Source organism: Mus musculus, chromosome 7 (genome assembly GCF_000001635.26).
Source record: "Mus musculus strain C57BL/6J chromosome 7, GRCm38.p6 C57BL/6J".
Lineage (NCBI taxonomy): Eukaryota > Metazoa > Chordata > Mammalia > Rodentia > Muridae > Mus > Mus musculus.
Genome location: NC_000073.6, coordinates 88,040,840 through 88,057,372, shown reverse-complemented (window position 1 = coordinate 88,057,372; position 16,533 = coordinate 88,040,840). Strand labels below are relative to the sequence as shown.

Genomic DNA, 16,533 nt, shown 5'->3' with positions numbered 1-16,533 from the left:
ATGAGGTAGAAAAGGGTTATTTATTTATTCATTCATTCATTCATTCATTCATTCATTCATATTTTTGAGTGAAAGCGGCCTTTCTAATATGGGACATGTTCCATCAATTTTCAGACAATCATTCAATAATACAAACTTTACTACAATATACATTTAAATCACAATGATTATGATCCCTAATATCTATATTGGTCTACAAATCTCTGAAAGGCCATATTATTTTTACTTTTCCTGGGTAATTTTTTAATAATGGTTTGCTTTTTATGCTTATTTTATTCTCAGTGTAAGGAATTAGTTGCAGACATTAACTAAGAATCTGGAGTGCATAGATTTGATAGCTTGCTTACACTTTCTATGACTTTATTAATTTAGTATATGTCATCATACATTAGGATTGCTTATCTTCATCATAGCCATCGAGTTTCTTGCATTTAATTATTTCCTAGCAGCAGAAAATAGTAAGGTCTTAGATAAGAAAACAATGGCCAGTATTTGACATTACTTCTGTACCTCCCTATTGACTTTTTCCATTATTGTATCTGGCCCACAGTTTTCCTTTTCACTGGAATAACACATCTTTTCACACCTTAAACTGAAAATACAACAGCTTGTTCAAGGAAAGAAACTACCAGAATAGTATCATACACATCCATTGTGTGATCCGACTAACGTGTTTCTAGATCCCATAACAAGATCAATGCCTCAGTGACCTCTGCAACCCCTAAGGATGATGTGTTTGCTCACTCACAGCTGGTGTTCCTGCTTCACATCTACACAATGTTCCTAAGCTTAACAGCTCCCTGACAGATACATCTGCAAGCCCTCTTCCAACTGCTTGTTCAGGCTGAGCAAATAAGAGGCAGATGCCAATGTGTTTCTCTAAGTCAAACAGAGAAGGGGTACCTTAACAATCTCTGCAACTCCTGTACATTTCTAGTGAAAGGAATTTAATTCTGAACATTTCTGAAAATAAGGTGTATGTGTCCTTAACTGATAGTCAGGCCATTTTAGCCATAAGAAAACAAAACAAAAAAAAAAGGGGGGGGGACATTGGGACCATCTCTTGACATAAAAGCAACAGATATTTTCTGAGTACAGAATGCTGATTGATGACTGAAGTGTCCTATTAGTTTTAATCTGTTCTACCAATATGCCGTTTTTAAAAATCTATTTCTCTCTCTTTACTTTTCAAGATGTGATATACAGGGTATGTGTTTGAGATCTCAGGGATACTTGAAATTGTTTCTGAAGTAACAATATCCCCAATTTTTCTATATTTATTATTCCATTAGCTTCAGATGAAATTTTCAGCTCCTTCATAGTTCAAATGAATTGGAAATATTTTATGAATTAATAAAATTTAAGTATTTCATCTTATCTATTATACAGACTAGCAGTTTCAATCTTTTTTTTTTTATATAAAATCAGGGATTTGTTAAACTTGTCCTCTCTACCTGATTGTCATTATTTGATGTTACTTATGAGATTTGCTTTTTTTGTCCTTAAGTGATATCTTAATATATTGAAAATCATTCCAATGGGTGGGTAGCAACTCAGAAATTAATATTCATCTTAAAGTATGCTATTTTCATTCTGATTACTGGAACAAGTCTTTTTCTCCTGCATCTAGAAAGTTTTAGGTGCCTAGCTATTACGTACTATTATAGACAAAAGTATAAATTCGATTACTAAGGTTGGATTTTAGGGGGCATGATTATACTCAGAAATAGCAAAACTAGAAAGGAAGCTCACAGAATTTATTAGAAATGTTTTACATTAGAGATAGTGATGCTTGTACCAAACCATATTGTAGATGCTTTATCATTTATTAATCTCACTTGGAAAAATTCACTAGATCAGGACAATTAATTTCTTGTGTTAATGAAGAGAGATAGAATAAATAAAATCATTCTTCTACTTGTCTTTCCCCTCCTTCCTCTCTCTCTCTCTCTCTCTCTCTCTCTCTATCTCTCTGTGTGTGTATGTGTGTCTGTGTTATGATATGTATGTTTGTGGTGCATTCAATTATAAATTCAGGAATACCCATACACACATGTAAGTATGTGGAGGCCAGAGGAATACTTATAGTGTCTTCTCCATTCTCCTAAGCCTTATTCTTTTGAGACAAGGTCTTTCATTGAGCTGGAAGCTTGCTCTTTTGGTTAGCCTGCCTGGTCAGTCAGCTTCACACATCCAGTTTTCTCCATCTACTGTCTCACTGCTATGGTCACAGGCATGTGAAATTATTCCTGGTTTCTTACATAGGCACCGGGGATTTGAAGGAATTTCTGAAATGAAGAACTCCCCAGTCTTTCTATGTTTATCATTTAGTTAGCCTCAGATGATATTTCAACTCTTTTTGAGTTCATGTTTACATAGCAAGTGTTCTTACCCACTAAGCCACCACCCTAGTTCAGAATTTAATTTCTAATAAAAACTGTCTACTTAAATAATTTGGATCCATTCTTCTCCCACCCTCAAAAAAAAAAGTCAGACAAATGCAACCCTTTAAAAATTTAAACAGTTAACCAAGATCCCGAGTCCTCTTCAAAATAGGCACACTAGCTCACTCTTTTATCCATTACCTTAACAGGAAACAAAACATGCCATGGGGCTGGCAAGAAGACTCAGAGGGTAGGGGAACTTGAACAAAAACCTCATGAACTGTGTTCAATCTTCAGCAGTCACACTTCAGAAGGAAAGAATCAAATTCCACAATGCCTGTATAATGATGCACTCATAAATGCATGTAATTTAAAAAAGCATGCCACAAATAAACATTTAATCCCCTACCTGAAATGTTAGGAATGTTTTTATCAATGCCTACTGTAATCAGAAGTGGGTTTAATTCTCATTTGCCAAAGTGAAAGGAGGAAGGAACTAACACTGCTTTTGAGTTTCAGGAAGTACTAGATCCTATTGCAGAAGCTGTATATGACTTTCCTAGAGACAAGGAAGTGTAATTGCCTTTAGTTCACATAGGGGTCATATGAAGTTGAGTAAGATATATTGACAAGCTGAGACAGGGATCAAAACCTTCATGTTAGTCATTTGCTTACTTTACTTATTTAGTTATTTTAAATCCATTGGAGGAAGCAGCTTTATCATCTCCTCCTCAGAAGGAGGTCCTGAGGATACTTAGTAAGAAAACAAGTCACAGGTAATTGGAATGTTTGCACTGGGAAAGGTGGAGCTAGTAGTGACACACTTGCTTGAAGGTTGGTACTATAGCACAAGTTCATGCCCCTTCTGTTTCCTTTTCTTTTTTCTTTTTGTTAGTATATTTTTAAATTCACTTTACATTCTGATCTCTTTCCATCTCTCAGCAACCCTCACTGTCTTTCCCCCTCCCCTTTACCTTGACACATCAAGTCTCTGCAGTGCTAGGCACATCCTCTCCCACTGAAGGTAGACAAGGCAGCACAGCTAGTGGAACATATTTCACAGACAAGCAACAGCTTCTTCTTCTTCTTCTTCTTCTTCTTCTTCTTCTTCTTCTTCTTCTTCTTCTTCTTCTTCTTCTTCTTCTTCTTCTTCTTCTTCTTTTTCTTCTTCTTCTTTTCTTCTTCTTCTTCTTTTCTTCTTCTTCTTCTTCTTCTTCTTCTTCTTCTTCTTCTTCTTCATATATATATATATATATATATATATATATACACTTTATTTACATTTAAATTTTATCTCCTTTCCTCATTTCCCCTCTGAAACCCCCTTATCAAATCCCCCCCATACCTCTGCTCACTAACCCACCTACCCACCTACTCCCACTCCCCTGTCCTGGCATTCCCCTACACTGGGGCATCAAGCCTTCACAAGACCACATGCAGCAGTTTTAAGGATAGCCCCTGTCCACCCCTAAGTGGTCTCTTTAGTTCAAGCTCTTCAGCAGGATTTCACTCTGCTGTGTGTGTCCTGAAGGTATCTGGCCAGAGACATAGATTACAGAGCACCCATAACAAAGGAGAAAAAGGAGGAATTCTGACACATTCTCCACATTGTTACCAAGTAGTCTGGTAGCCACACATTTATCATTGAAGAATTCCATCCCCATCATAGTTTATTGCATACCCTTTGCTTTCCATTCCCTTAATAAAAGCTTCTTTCAAAGAGCTGAAAAACCTAGAGCTCATTTTTTGTTGTTATTTTTTATTCCTTATATTTTTTTTATAGGGAGGTCTGAAAAATTGTGCTAAGATTTATTCTGCAATTAAAACATAAAGAATGATATAATAGCCCTGCAGAATGTTGAAGGGAAGGCTTATCCCAGATCACCTTTGCAGAGAACAGCTTTGAAAAATATGACTTCTGGTCACATTGCTGTAGTTGAACAGGAGTGGAAGAACACAGCATATAATTCCCTGACTGAAATAATAAGTGTGGCTGGAACACTCCTCTCCCTTTCTATTCTTCCCTTAATTCTCATCACCGCTAGCTCCTCATTATTCTTCCATTCTGTAGATCATCTCTCAAAATGACTTTTCAGATTCCCTAAGCCTGAGTGACAAGATCCTCCCGTGAGATCATAGGTCTCTCTGGTCTGTGCCATTTTTTTTTTTTTGCTGGACTATGCCATAGGGAGGCTGAGAAATACAAGAACAGAGACTATTTCTTTGCTATTGCTTTATTAGTAGTACTAAAGACCATGCCTGACATATTATTCTCAGGAGGATTCTGATGATTGATACTACCAGAGAAAAGACCACATGAGGAATAAGAAGATATACATTTCATTTTCAGCTTGCAAAGCAAGCATTTCTGAGTTATAAGAGTGTTTTATTGTACTTTTATGTCTCCAGACATAAAGCAGATACAATAAAGAATTCCATTAGCTATAATGAACATTTAAATCTGTGAAAAATCCTCATGGTTCATACTCATTGTACTCATGGACAAGTACAACGACCTAGAGAAGACTAGTGAAGCAACTTCACAAGAGTGAATCTATACAATCCTTAAAGCTATGTTAGTATTTTACTGGAATCAAACATCAAAATCTTCCCTTTAAACCAACAGAGAGTCCCTGACTTCCACATATCATAAACTGTAAGAGGAACTTTGCTCTTAATTTTAATTTATCTTTCCTAACTGGCATAATGGAGGTCAAGATACTCTTCTTCTATTTTCAGTTAGATTCATGAAATTACTTTTCAAATTGAGTTGACCTTTAAGAAGTAAATTTTTTCAGTGGTTGGTTATCCCTCCAAGTATTCAAAGGCGTTCTAACTTTCTGATCCAGACCTTTGGCATACTCTTTTTAAGTCAAACTATATTTCTTCTGTACTTAAATAACCTAGATTTCCTTTCCCTTTGAGGAATGCTAGCACTTTCATGAACCTCAGCTTATATTACCCTTTTAAAGGCTGCTTACAAAGTCATACGCATCTTCTTACACAAATGTTTCTTCCTGTTTTTCTTCACAAGATTACTAGCTTCTATTATATTTTTTAGTAATACAGTCTTATAAGTACTTCCCAAGTGAGCTATTCTATGATTTAACTAAATAAAATGTTTAGTTTTTATTACAGAAAGAATATATGGAACCAACCCACCAAACGCATAAGAAATACACACATGAGAAAAGATTAATGGTTTTACCTAAGCACTAAATGATGGGAAATTATTCATGAAACACAAATAGAACATTCATTCTGAATTCAATATACATTATTGAGCATGAACTCCATTTAAGGTAATGAGGCTGCACCATGGTGAGGTAAAGAAAGTCATTTGTTTCTTTAGAGAACCTTCCCAGTGCTTAGCTTTGTGATCTCAGGGCTGGACACTCTCCCGGGTTCTTTAGAGGGATGTTTCAGTCCTTCTTAGAAGGGGAAACAAAATATTCACGGGAGGAAATACAAACTGTGGAGCAGACTGAAAGAAAGATCATCTAGAGACTGCCCCACCTGGGGATCCATTCCATATACAGGCACCACACCCAGACACTATTGCAGATGCCAAGAAGTGCTTTCTGACAGGAGCATGATATAGCTGTCTCCTGAGAGGCTATGTCAGAGCCTGACAAACACTGAGGTGGATGCTCTCAGTCAACCACTGGACTGAGCACAAGCCCCTCAAATGGAGGACTTAGAGAAAGACCTAAAGGAGCTGAAGGGATTTGCAACCCCATAGGAAGAACAATATCAGCCAACCAGACCTCTCAGAGCTCCCAGGGACCAAACCACCAACCAAGAAGTACACATGGAGGGACCCGGAGCTCCAGCCACATATGTAGCAGAAGATGGTCTTGTTGGGCATCAATGGAAGGAGAGACCCTTGGTCCTGTGAAGGCTCAGTGCCACAGTATAGGGGAATGCCAGGGAGAGGAGATGGGAGTGAGTGGATGGGTCTGGGATCACTCTCATAGAAGCAGGGGGAGGGGAATGAAATAAGGGGTTTGGTAGTGGAGAGCTGGAAAGAGGATAACGTTTGAAATGTAGATAAAGTATATATATATATACCCAAACAAACAAACAAACAAACCACCACCAACAAAAACACCTTCGGTACCACACTATTAGGAAGTGCAGGACATTATTTTTTAATCTCTTTTTAGTTAAAGAGATGAAGAAAGAGTAAGACATTCCAAGCATCTAAAAGGAACTTGAGAAGAAGAAATACAAACATTGAAAGAATTGAAAAGATGTAAGCCAAAGAGGCAACATGTGGAGAGAGGAAGAGGGTTTAGATGGGGAGTGGCCAAGGGCTTTCAGAGGGAAGATGATAATACTGGTTTGCCTACAGATTAGAAATTGCTGTGAGGTCTGTGAAAAACAATATGTGAGTTCAGGCAGAATAGTTATGTGATAAGAAAAAGGAAGAAAGGAGAGGTACGCACATAAAACAAAAGTGACTCAATGTCTGCTAAGTTGCTTGTGTTTTATTATACTGTCTTATGCTCTAGCAGGGGAAAGACAGGCTGATATTTCTCCCTGGCCTCTATACACATAAGTAGCTCCAAGAAAACATTATATTATCTTCGGCAGTAAGTTCAAAGAAGCATAACACTGTGCATTTTTCACCCCACACACTGCAGTCTTTAAGCCGTGCAAAGATAGGAAGCATTTTCCTCTTTCACATCACTTGTAATATGCTAATAATTTATGAAGCCTTCCCCAAGTCAGTTAAATAATGTAGAATTAGCCACTAACTTACAATGTTTTATGTTCTTTGGAAGAAATGTGATAATTTTTTTTCAGTAGGCTATGAAATTGAGATCAATGAAACCACATTGTTTTCTGTAGTTTGACCATATCAGAATGGTTTGGACCACAATGCCAGTGTTCTGACCAAACCACAGATTGATTACCATAAAGAACACTGTGGGCTTTTGTCACTGCTGTGTTTCTGACAGGGTGCAAAGTTATTCATGTTTTCCTTTAGGACCGTTTCAGGGAAGTTTCACTGAGAGCGGGTCTTTCAGCAGCTCCTCCCCCTGGAGTAAGTGATACTTATAGATGCACATATATCTTAGTTTATTAGTTATTACTTTGTAGTTGGAAATTGTTTATAAATTGATAAAAGTTGAAACACTGGATAGTCACAAAGCATTTTACATCTTTTCCACAGGAGAGCTGTGGTATCTCATCAAAGACAAAACATTGTTTTTATCATCATTAAGTGCAACAACCTCATCACTTTTATTGTTAGAAAAGAACTAGTGTTTTCTACACTTTTAAACCATCCACTTATCTTCAGTTATTGTTCTCAAGACTTTCATAGAAGAACTATGGCAGTAAATATGAAATATTAATATTAAGACAGGTTATAAACTATTTGTATTCTATTTAGTGCATCCTTTGATTTAGTTATTATTACCTTACTTAGTGTAAAAGCAAGCTGATACTTAAAAATGAAAGACATTTGTTTGCTTGATGTCACAGGCTGAGTCATTTGTAGCATATACTTGAATATGACTGTCACTGACTCCAAAATCCTATTGATTTAAACTCTCCTCTTGGAAGTTAATAAAGATGAATTAATGGAAGTATATCTTATACATAGTAAAAATCCGAAGATATAATTTTTATTCTACACTTGACATTAATTTAACTTCCTTAGACTGTTTTGATGGCTGTGGATGTATTAAACTTCTAAAGAGCATCCTAGGTAGTTCTCAGGGACCTGAGGAATTTTATTGTCAAAGCAGGCACTTTTACAGATATTTGTTGGTAGGATTTATATTTTATTTAAGAAAAGATACTTCTCAGTGAAGGCTTTTATAAAAATGTGACTGTATATTTGTGATGCAGTTGATTCTAAAGGACTATGCATTGTTTTAAAATACATTTTCAGATGTATATATATATATATTCTTTAGATGTGACATAAATATTATTTATGGCCTTTGTACCTGAAATTGTTTTTCTAGCTTAACTTTCCATATTGTCATGAATTCATTTCCTTTCCTACCAGAAGGTTCTCCAAACTTTAAAGATCTGATCAAATATCTCTTTTGATGATCCTGTAGTGTATATTCCAGTTCTAGGAGTCTTCCCCTCCTGCTCCTTTTTATTTCCTTTTCTCTCTTTGTTTATTTGACTATATTTAGGGCATGGAAACTGTCTTTATTCTTGCATGTATGTTTGGCCAGACTCTGAAATACTCAAGAGTAGATTCATGCATCCATCACTACTGTGTATCAAGTGCTGAGTTTTACAATTCAATTTTTATTTGCTAATGAATAAGTCTATCCTTTGGGCCACCATTGCAAATAGTATGCAGTCCAATTACTGTATACATTGCATCTATAATCCCAGTGCAATTATTTAAGTCAGACTCCTATTATAGACATGTGAGGCTTGGAAAGTGGAAGATTTTACTTTGCATTTAAGTGAAAAGAACTTAGCACTGTGTGAAAAACATTAAATTGTTAAATGAATAACTGACAGGGCAGACAATTGTATAGTATGTGGTTCTGGTTAGATTGTCACAGAAACTAGAAGCTAAGAGATCGAGCACCATGCTAAAAATCTATTCCATTATTAATGCAAACATTATTTTAGCTAGAAGTATAAAATAAATATTTCTCACCTAAATTCACAAAAAATCACAAATATATAATATTTAATAAATGGCAAGAATTTCCCATGTCTGTGTCTAAATTTAATTACAAACCCCAAACTGTCCCATTTTAATCACATTTACAAGTGAAAAATACTAGAACATTCTGGATACAATTAATATTTTGACAAATTTGGATCTGAATTCACTTCACTTACAGTTTTTGGAAATATGGAACTAAAAACATGATACTGCTGTAAAAGGGAGCTATCATAGCATATCCACCCTGGGCATGATTTTTCTTAAAGTTTGTGATCTTAAATAATGTATACAATTTTCTTGAATCTTAGTTGTCTCAGTTGTAAAATACGTGATTTCTCTTGAAGGACTAAAACAGAAAACATTAAGATGATACAGCTGGTAGCAATGCCAGACAATCCGGCATGCTTTTATTAAATAAGCATAGGTATGAGAAGGCTTAAGCAGTCTTACAAAGTAGTAGAAAAGGAGAAACATGTATGAAATAGATGTTTGCAAAGGGTCACTCAGGCTTTGGAGATCAGTGACCTGTCACTGGTTACAGGCCCCTGGACCAGTTCCTTCACACCCTCCAGGTTACCCTTGGACTCTGCTACTTAACTCTGGTAACTTGTTCTTCAGTGACATTCAGTTTCCAATCTCCAAAGCAATTAAGTCACTCCAGGAACCAGAAGGCTTGCTAAAGAATGTTCCTGTTGACTTTAAAGTGTTGACATGCACTACCTTCCCTTCCTTTTCACAGCTCTGCACTTGAAGGTACATTTCTTTGCAAGTGAAAAGCAGGAAACTATGCTAACTTCCTGTCACAAGGCTTCCCACTGTGTTTCTGCTTGAAAGCCAAGCTGATTCCACATTTGACTTTCACTGGGTTTATTGGATGGCTCCAGCCCCTGACAGACTCAACAGGAAATGATTTTGCAGCTCTGGAAAGGGACTTTAAGATCTAGCATCTTGTAACTCTTGCAAATTACTTTAAATTCTTTAGCAGAAAACAAATTACATTCTATAAATTATATATTTTTAATTTGTATATATGCTTTATATATATTGTGTGTTTGATATATGTTATATATGGACACACACATATGTATGTATATATACATAAATATATATCATGTAGTATAGTATATATAAGAGTATACATGTATGTATCCAATTATATACTAATAAACACATATGTGCATATATATATATATATATGCTATTATTAAATAGGAAATTTTTACAGTGGCAAAAAATGGTGATGCATGAATAAGTTTCTGGCAAATAGAAGCTTTTAGAAATATCTGACTACCTCAACCAAATTGCTGCTTTTTGCATCTTTTCCTTCCTCTCTCAAAGTAGACGATTAGTGCACTACTCTTGTTATGTTTTGTTTCGTTTAAAGAACAAATTACCCAATTTTAGCAATGTTAATTCTCAATCAAATTTCTTCATTGATTTTTATGCCCACTGCATTATTTAAGTCCATACATCAATAGATTCATATTGCTTGCTGTAAGGCTTGTTACTGTAGTTTTCTTAACATTTGTATCCTAGCCATTCATTTGTAGATTTTATGTTTTAATATTATGTAGAAAAATGTTTTGAAATAATTTTAAGTTGCAAAATTGAATGTGCAGAATATGCTATGAACAAAATAATCAAGATTTAAAAAATATTAACATTTTGTCACGTTAATTTTAAACGACACCCAGTTCCATGAAGGCATTTTACAAAAATAACTGAACCTCTTCAGCAATTCCTATGTGACGGTTTCCAGATGACATCACCATTCTGAAATTAGTATCCTTCCATTTCATGCTTAAAATTAATATCCAATCTCCATTATCACTCTGTAAATAATATTTATAATGTGCCTACAAATTGCATTTCCTTTCTTATTTGATTTTGGATAGTCCTCAAGATAATAGCCTTGTTGAAAAATAATTTCTAGGATAGAAGATCAGAGTGGTTGTGGGTTTTTTTCCCTAGTTAGTTTGCAGAAATGTTTAGCACTTAGAGTATTGCCGGAAATAGAGTTCATGACACACTATCCCCCAATATGGCACCGTGGCATATAGCTCTTTGAGAAATAACATGTAAAATAAGGAGCTTCTTATCATTTTCTCTCTTCTGTTTAATCAGGTGATATAAGACATTTCAGTGGAAGGATCGCCCCCACTGTCTTAGCCAGAAGGCCAAGAGCACCTTCCTCTGCCAAAATGAAGTGCAAGGGGAGAAGATGAAACACACAAACCTTGCTGCTTCAGCCCAATTGACTTCCTCAGCGCACTTTACCACAATTCTCTCTTCATCAAACTCATTTATGTAGCCACTCAGCTTCAACTGTTTTCTCATGTCTATATTGCCTATGAACATTTCTATGTCACTACAAAACTAATATTAAATGGGCATGGTAGCATCGATTTGCATTATATTGAAGACCAGCACTTCATGAAGCTGAAACAGGGGTATTAGCAGGAGGTGGAGACCAATCAGGGGACCATAGGGAGTTCCTGTTTTAAAGAGATAGCAAAACAAGCAAATCTAAGGCTAAAAGTTCTAAACCTTACATTGAATAACTCTAATGAATTTATTTTGTTAACCACATATATACATGATAGAAGGGAGTTTTTGTCCCTTAAGGAATATACTCTTATTGAGTGAATTACTAGATGACTCAATAAATGAATGGATGTAATTTTACTTACTATGAATTATAGAACCCTGTGAGACTTGGTGTTTGCTTAGTTGTCCTGCCTTTCTTCTTTACACTGTTTCTTACTGGTTCTTTCGTTAAAGCATTTCAAATACTCTTCTCTCTTGTTTTGAAGTGGGAAGCTAGTCTTTTTACTTTGATTAATATGTACATGAACTTTATTGGAGAAATGATTTTCAGATGTAGCAGTTAGCTTCTACTGATCTGGATATGTCTGTATTAACATCCAACCTTTCATAGGAGAAATGAACATATTTTAGAGAAAAAAGAATACATGTACAGATATGGAGAAAATAACATTGTGTGCTATAGGAACTGTAGACAGTCTTTGATGTTAGAATAAAAAATGAATGGTATGAAAAGGTAGGGCCTAAAACTAGAGAGAGTAAAGAATGGTCTTAGAAAGAAAGCATATGTGTTATGTTACAATATTGTAATATACCCTGCCTCTCCAACCTACATAAGTATGAAATGATTAGTAAATTAATATCTTAAGTGATGGCCTCCAAACATTGCATTTTAAAATATAACAGTTTAGCTTTGATAAAATAGCAGAAACAAAAATGTAATTGTCAGATTCCTCATGCTTGTTTGCTCTGCAGGAAGTCATCAAACACTCATTCAGTTGGTCCTCTTTTGATACGCAGATGAAAAGAGCTTCCTTATTGATACAGCATCAGAGAAAGAACTCTCCACACAGGTCTTGCTAATCATAGCCTCTCCTAGTATGGTTTGTTCTCATTAGACTAATTTTAGCTAATTTTGGTTCTCTTTGATTATTGTCTAAAAACCACATAAGGATTTGAAACTTAACATATTCATTTGGGGGTTCATTTTCTTCCAAAGTCTCCTTGTTCAAAACTGGTATTTGTAAAACAAACGGCCCTGAGATTCCATCTCACACCAATCAGAACGGCTAAGATAAAAAGCTCAGGTGACAGCATGTGTTGGTGAAGGTGTGGAGAAAGGGGAATCCATACTCCTCCATCGCTGATGGAACTGCAAACTGTTACAACCACTATGAAAAGCAATCTGCCAGTTTCTCAGAAAATTGGAAATATTTCTACCTGAAGACGCAGCTATACCTCTCTTGGGCATATACTCAAAAGATGCTCCACTTTACCACAAGGACACATGCACTATGCTCATTGCAGCCTTATTCATAATAGCCAGAAACTAGAAGCAACCCAGATATTCCTCAAGTGAAGAATGGATACAGAAAATGTGTTTCATTTCACAATGAAGTACTATTCAGCTATTTAAAATAAGGACATCATGAATTTTGCAGGCACATGGATGGAACTAGAAAATATCATCCTGAGTAACATAACCCAGACCCAAAAGGACATACATGGCATGCACTCACTAATACGTGTATATTAGCCAAAAAGTACAGAATACCCATGATACATCTCACAGACCCTAAGAAGTTAAAAAAGAAGGTACACTCAAGTGAGAATCCTTTGATCCTATTATAAGGGGGAAGAAAATAATCATGGAAGGCAGAGGGAGTGAAGAGGAAAGGGGCATAGGTCATGTATGGGGGTAGGGGGAGACAGGAAAGAAGCCCAGAGGGCCAAGAGAATGAATGGAAATATGCAACTGCAGGGATTGTGATGGGGGGGGGGAGGGTGGATCCCAGGACACAATGTGGGTAACTTATCAGAAATGATCAACAGTGGTAATATGGACCCTAAAGAGACCATCTCCATTAGTTAGCAGGGTCCCCAGTAAAAGAATGGGGACACAAACCCACCTTTAAAATTTTTGACCCCAAACTATTCCTGGCTAAAAGAAATGCAGAGACAAAAATAGAGCAGAGACTAAAGCTTCGGCCAACCAGTGATCAGCCCAACTTGAGATCCATCCCATGGGCTGGCACCAAATCCTTACACTAGTACCAATGCTATGCTGTACTTGCAGATAAGAGCCTAGCAATAGCTGTCCTCTGAGAGTCTCTACCATCAGCTGACTGAGACTGATGTAGATTCTCACAGTCAAGCATTGGACTGAGGTCTGGGATCTCTATGGAAGACTTAAGGGAAGAATTGAAGGAACTGGGGCAGATGGCAACCCCATAGGAAAAACCAATAGTATCAACTAACCTGGACCCCTGGGAGTGCTCAGAGACTGTCACTAACCAAAGAGCATATAGGGGCTTATCCAAGGCTCTCTATACATATTTAGCAGAGATGAGAGTTGCTTCACTGAATCAAGTATGAGAAAGATTGACAATGATAGTATGTGCTACTTATTCAAAAAGTTACCTAAAAAAGTAGGAATGGAATTAACAGTGGGGAACATTGTCTTTACACAAGGATGTTTCTGAGATAATGCAGAGTTAAAAAAAAACATACGTGACTATTATATTAGATAGGAAAACAGTGCATTAGTCATCCTACTTCATTTCTGGGTCACAATAGTAATGAAAATTGAAGAACCACATCTTTTACAATCATCATTACCACTTTTCTTGTGAGTATTGACTTAGATTTTAAGGTTAAACTTTCCCCAATTCTCTGGTTCCTCATAATATTATGTTTATTCCACACCTACATAACTAATTGCACAGAGTTGTTACCTTTTTATAAAAACAGACGTTTCTCTCACCAGATTTTAAGCTTCCTAGAAACTTAATTATATCTTCTATTTCTAGTCTATGCTACACACTCTGACACATTAACGGCACAACCTTTTAAATTAATTACTTCCTTTTTTGAGAATATAAAAAGTCATCTCAAGTCACTCTTATCTAACACTAAAATCTTGATAAGCATGTAGCAATGCATTTACTCCTCTAGTGTTAAAAGTAGGACATTTGATAGTATTCTTTAATACCTTGTACATCCCTTGTCTGTATGTATTGTAGACGTAATACCTAATCATAGCTCAGATATTTCAATGCATTGTTTAGTTAAAGATAGCAAGAAATCTTGTCTGCTGTAGCATGATTAGTCCACTTGACTGTTACCTTCCATGCCTCCCCAAATTATTTTACCTCACAGAGACAAGAATGTTATTTAACAACATATCATTAATCATAGTGCTGCAGTGTATAAAATGCCTTCAATGGTTGCTCATTATACTGACACTGAAACACTCAAATCTTGAGCATGTTCTTCCAGTGGGAATCAGATTTTACCCTGATACTTTTCTGAAATCCAACAATATATCTTCTTTCCTATATATGCTGTCTTCTTGTCAGAAATGTCCTTCCCTGTCACTTGTTATCAATTTCTATTCATCACACACTTGCTTTCTTTACAGAAATATTTTGTGACAACTTTATGTTATATATTCTTTATTGTTTCTCTAATAGTTTCATTTTTATCTGATTTTCTTTTGATTATTTTGCACAATTTGCCAGTGTGTGTTTGTATATGTGAATGTGTGTGTGTATTATAGCTTTTCTCCCCACATTACCAGGTATGTAGAAGAATGTCCTACTGAGACCAACTGTGAGAACCATATTTTTTTCCATTCACATTCTATATCACCCATATAATAGTCTAATGACAATGGTAATAATAGAATATGTATCAATTAAGACAATGAAGTAATATACCATGCTCACTTTCCATAGCATTATGGTAGAATATAAAAGACAAAAACTGACATTAGAATTGTGTTGACTGTATCCATTGGTACTCAACTCTGGAAAATGGGAAAATTCAGAATAAAAATAATCTGTATTTAAAAGGTTGTCTTCATATTCTTGCCATTATTCCCTTACCATCTTATGACAAAATTTCTATAACTGCTTATATTGAATTTAGGTTTATAAACCAAATACAGATGATTTAATAGTTATAAGGAGTTGTGAGAAACTGATGTGTAGATATTGTTTCATTTTATTTAGGTACTTAATAGTTTATTTACAAGAGTCTGGCATTTATCATTTATCTGAGGACTTGAAGCCAATATCCACATATACCAAGAGACAACTGAACTCACTGAAAAGGTACTTAATTAACCCATTCAATGTTGTTGAACATAAAGGAGTTTTAAAATTCAACAATAATATATTTTGAAATTAGAAAAAAATAAACTGATGCAAAAAAATCAATAGTGTACCATGCAAAACTCACAGAAATCTCTTTTCTTGTGGGCATTTTAATTTTCTTGTGGGCAAACCTAATAAAATTTTCTACTCAAAAGTTTCATTTTAGCCAAGTGCTCATTTTTGAGTCATCTCTGGAATGCCTGAGAACATCAGAAAGCTTGTCTAATGATACAAACAGGACTCAACGCTGCCATTAGGCACTTGGATGTTTTATTAAATCAGATCTTTTTAAGAAAGAGAAACCTTCTGTATAAATATCTCTCACTAACATAGAGTCTCAGTGTAAGCAAGTCTCAAAAGCCTCCAGATCACAGGAATTTTATAATCATGGCTTTTATGTAAGCTAGTACAATGGCCATGGATAATCACTTATCCCTTGAGGTAGGGGCTTTAACCATGATAATCTTATGATCTATCTTCTAGGAGTCCTGTGCTAAAATCCATCTTAATACTAGAAACACTAGACAAATATCTTGTGGGTGCTCTTCCAGGAGTGCCGTGTTTTGTCCTCATTTTTATATACAAGGATATAGAAGACTATTTCAAGCCAATATATAATGTACTTTGAACGTATTCTATCTCTACCCTAACTATCCTCTTTTTGTTCTCCCTTTCTCATTAGTCTCATCTGTTCCCCAAGAGAACTGTGCTTCTACTTTCATGTCTTCTATTCATATAAGATTTTCTGTTTCTATAAAGTCTAGGACCCATAAGTGAGAATAAACATGCAACA

The 16,533-nt window shown here is 35.6% G+C and overlaps 1 protein-coding gene across 4 annotated transcripts in view; it reads right to left on the bottom strand.

The window, feature by feature from the left end:
* Grm5 (glutamate receptor, metabotropic 5) overlaps positions 1 to 16,533 on the bottom strand; it is a 551,083-nt gene that overhangs the window by 77,691 nt on the left and 456,859 nt on the right. The window lies entirely within an intron of this gene.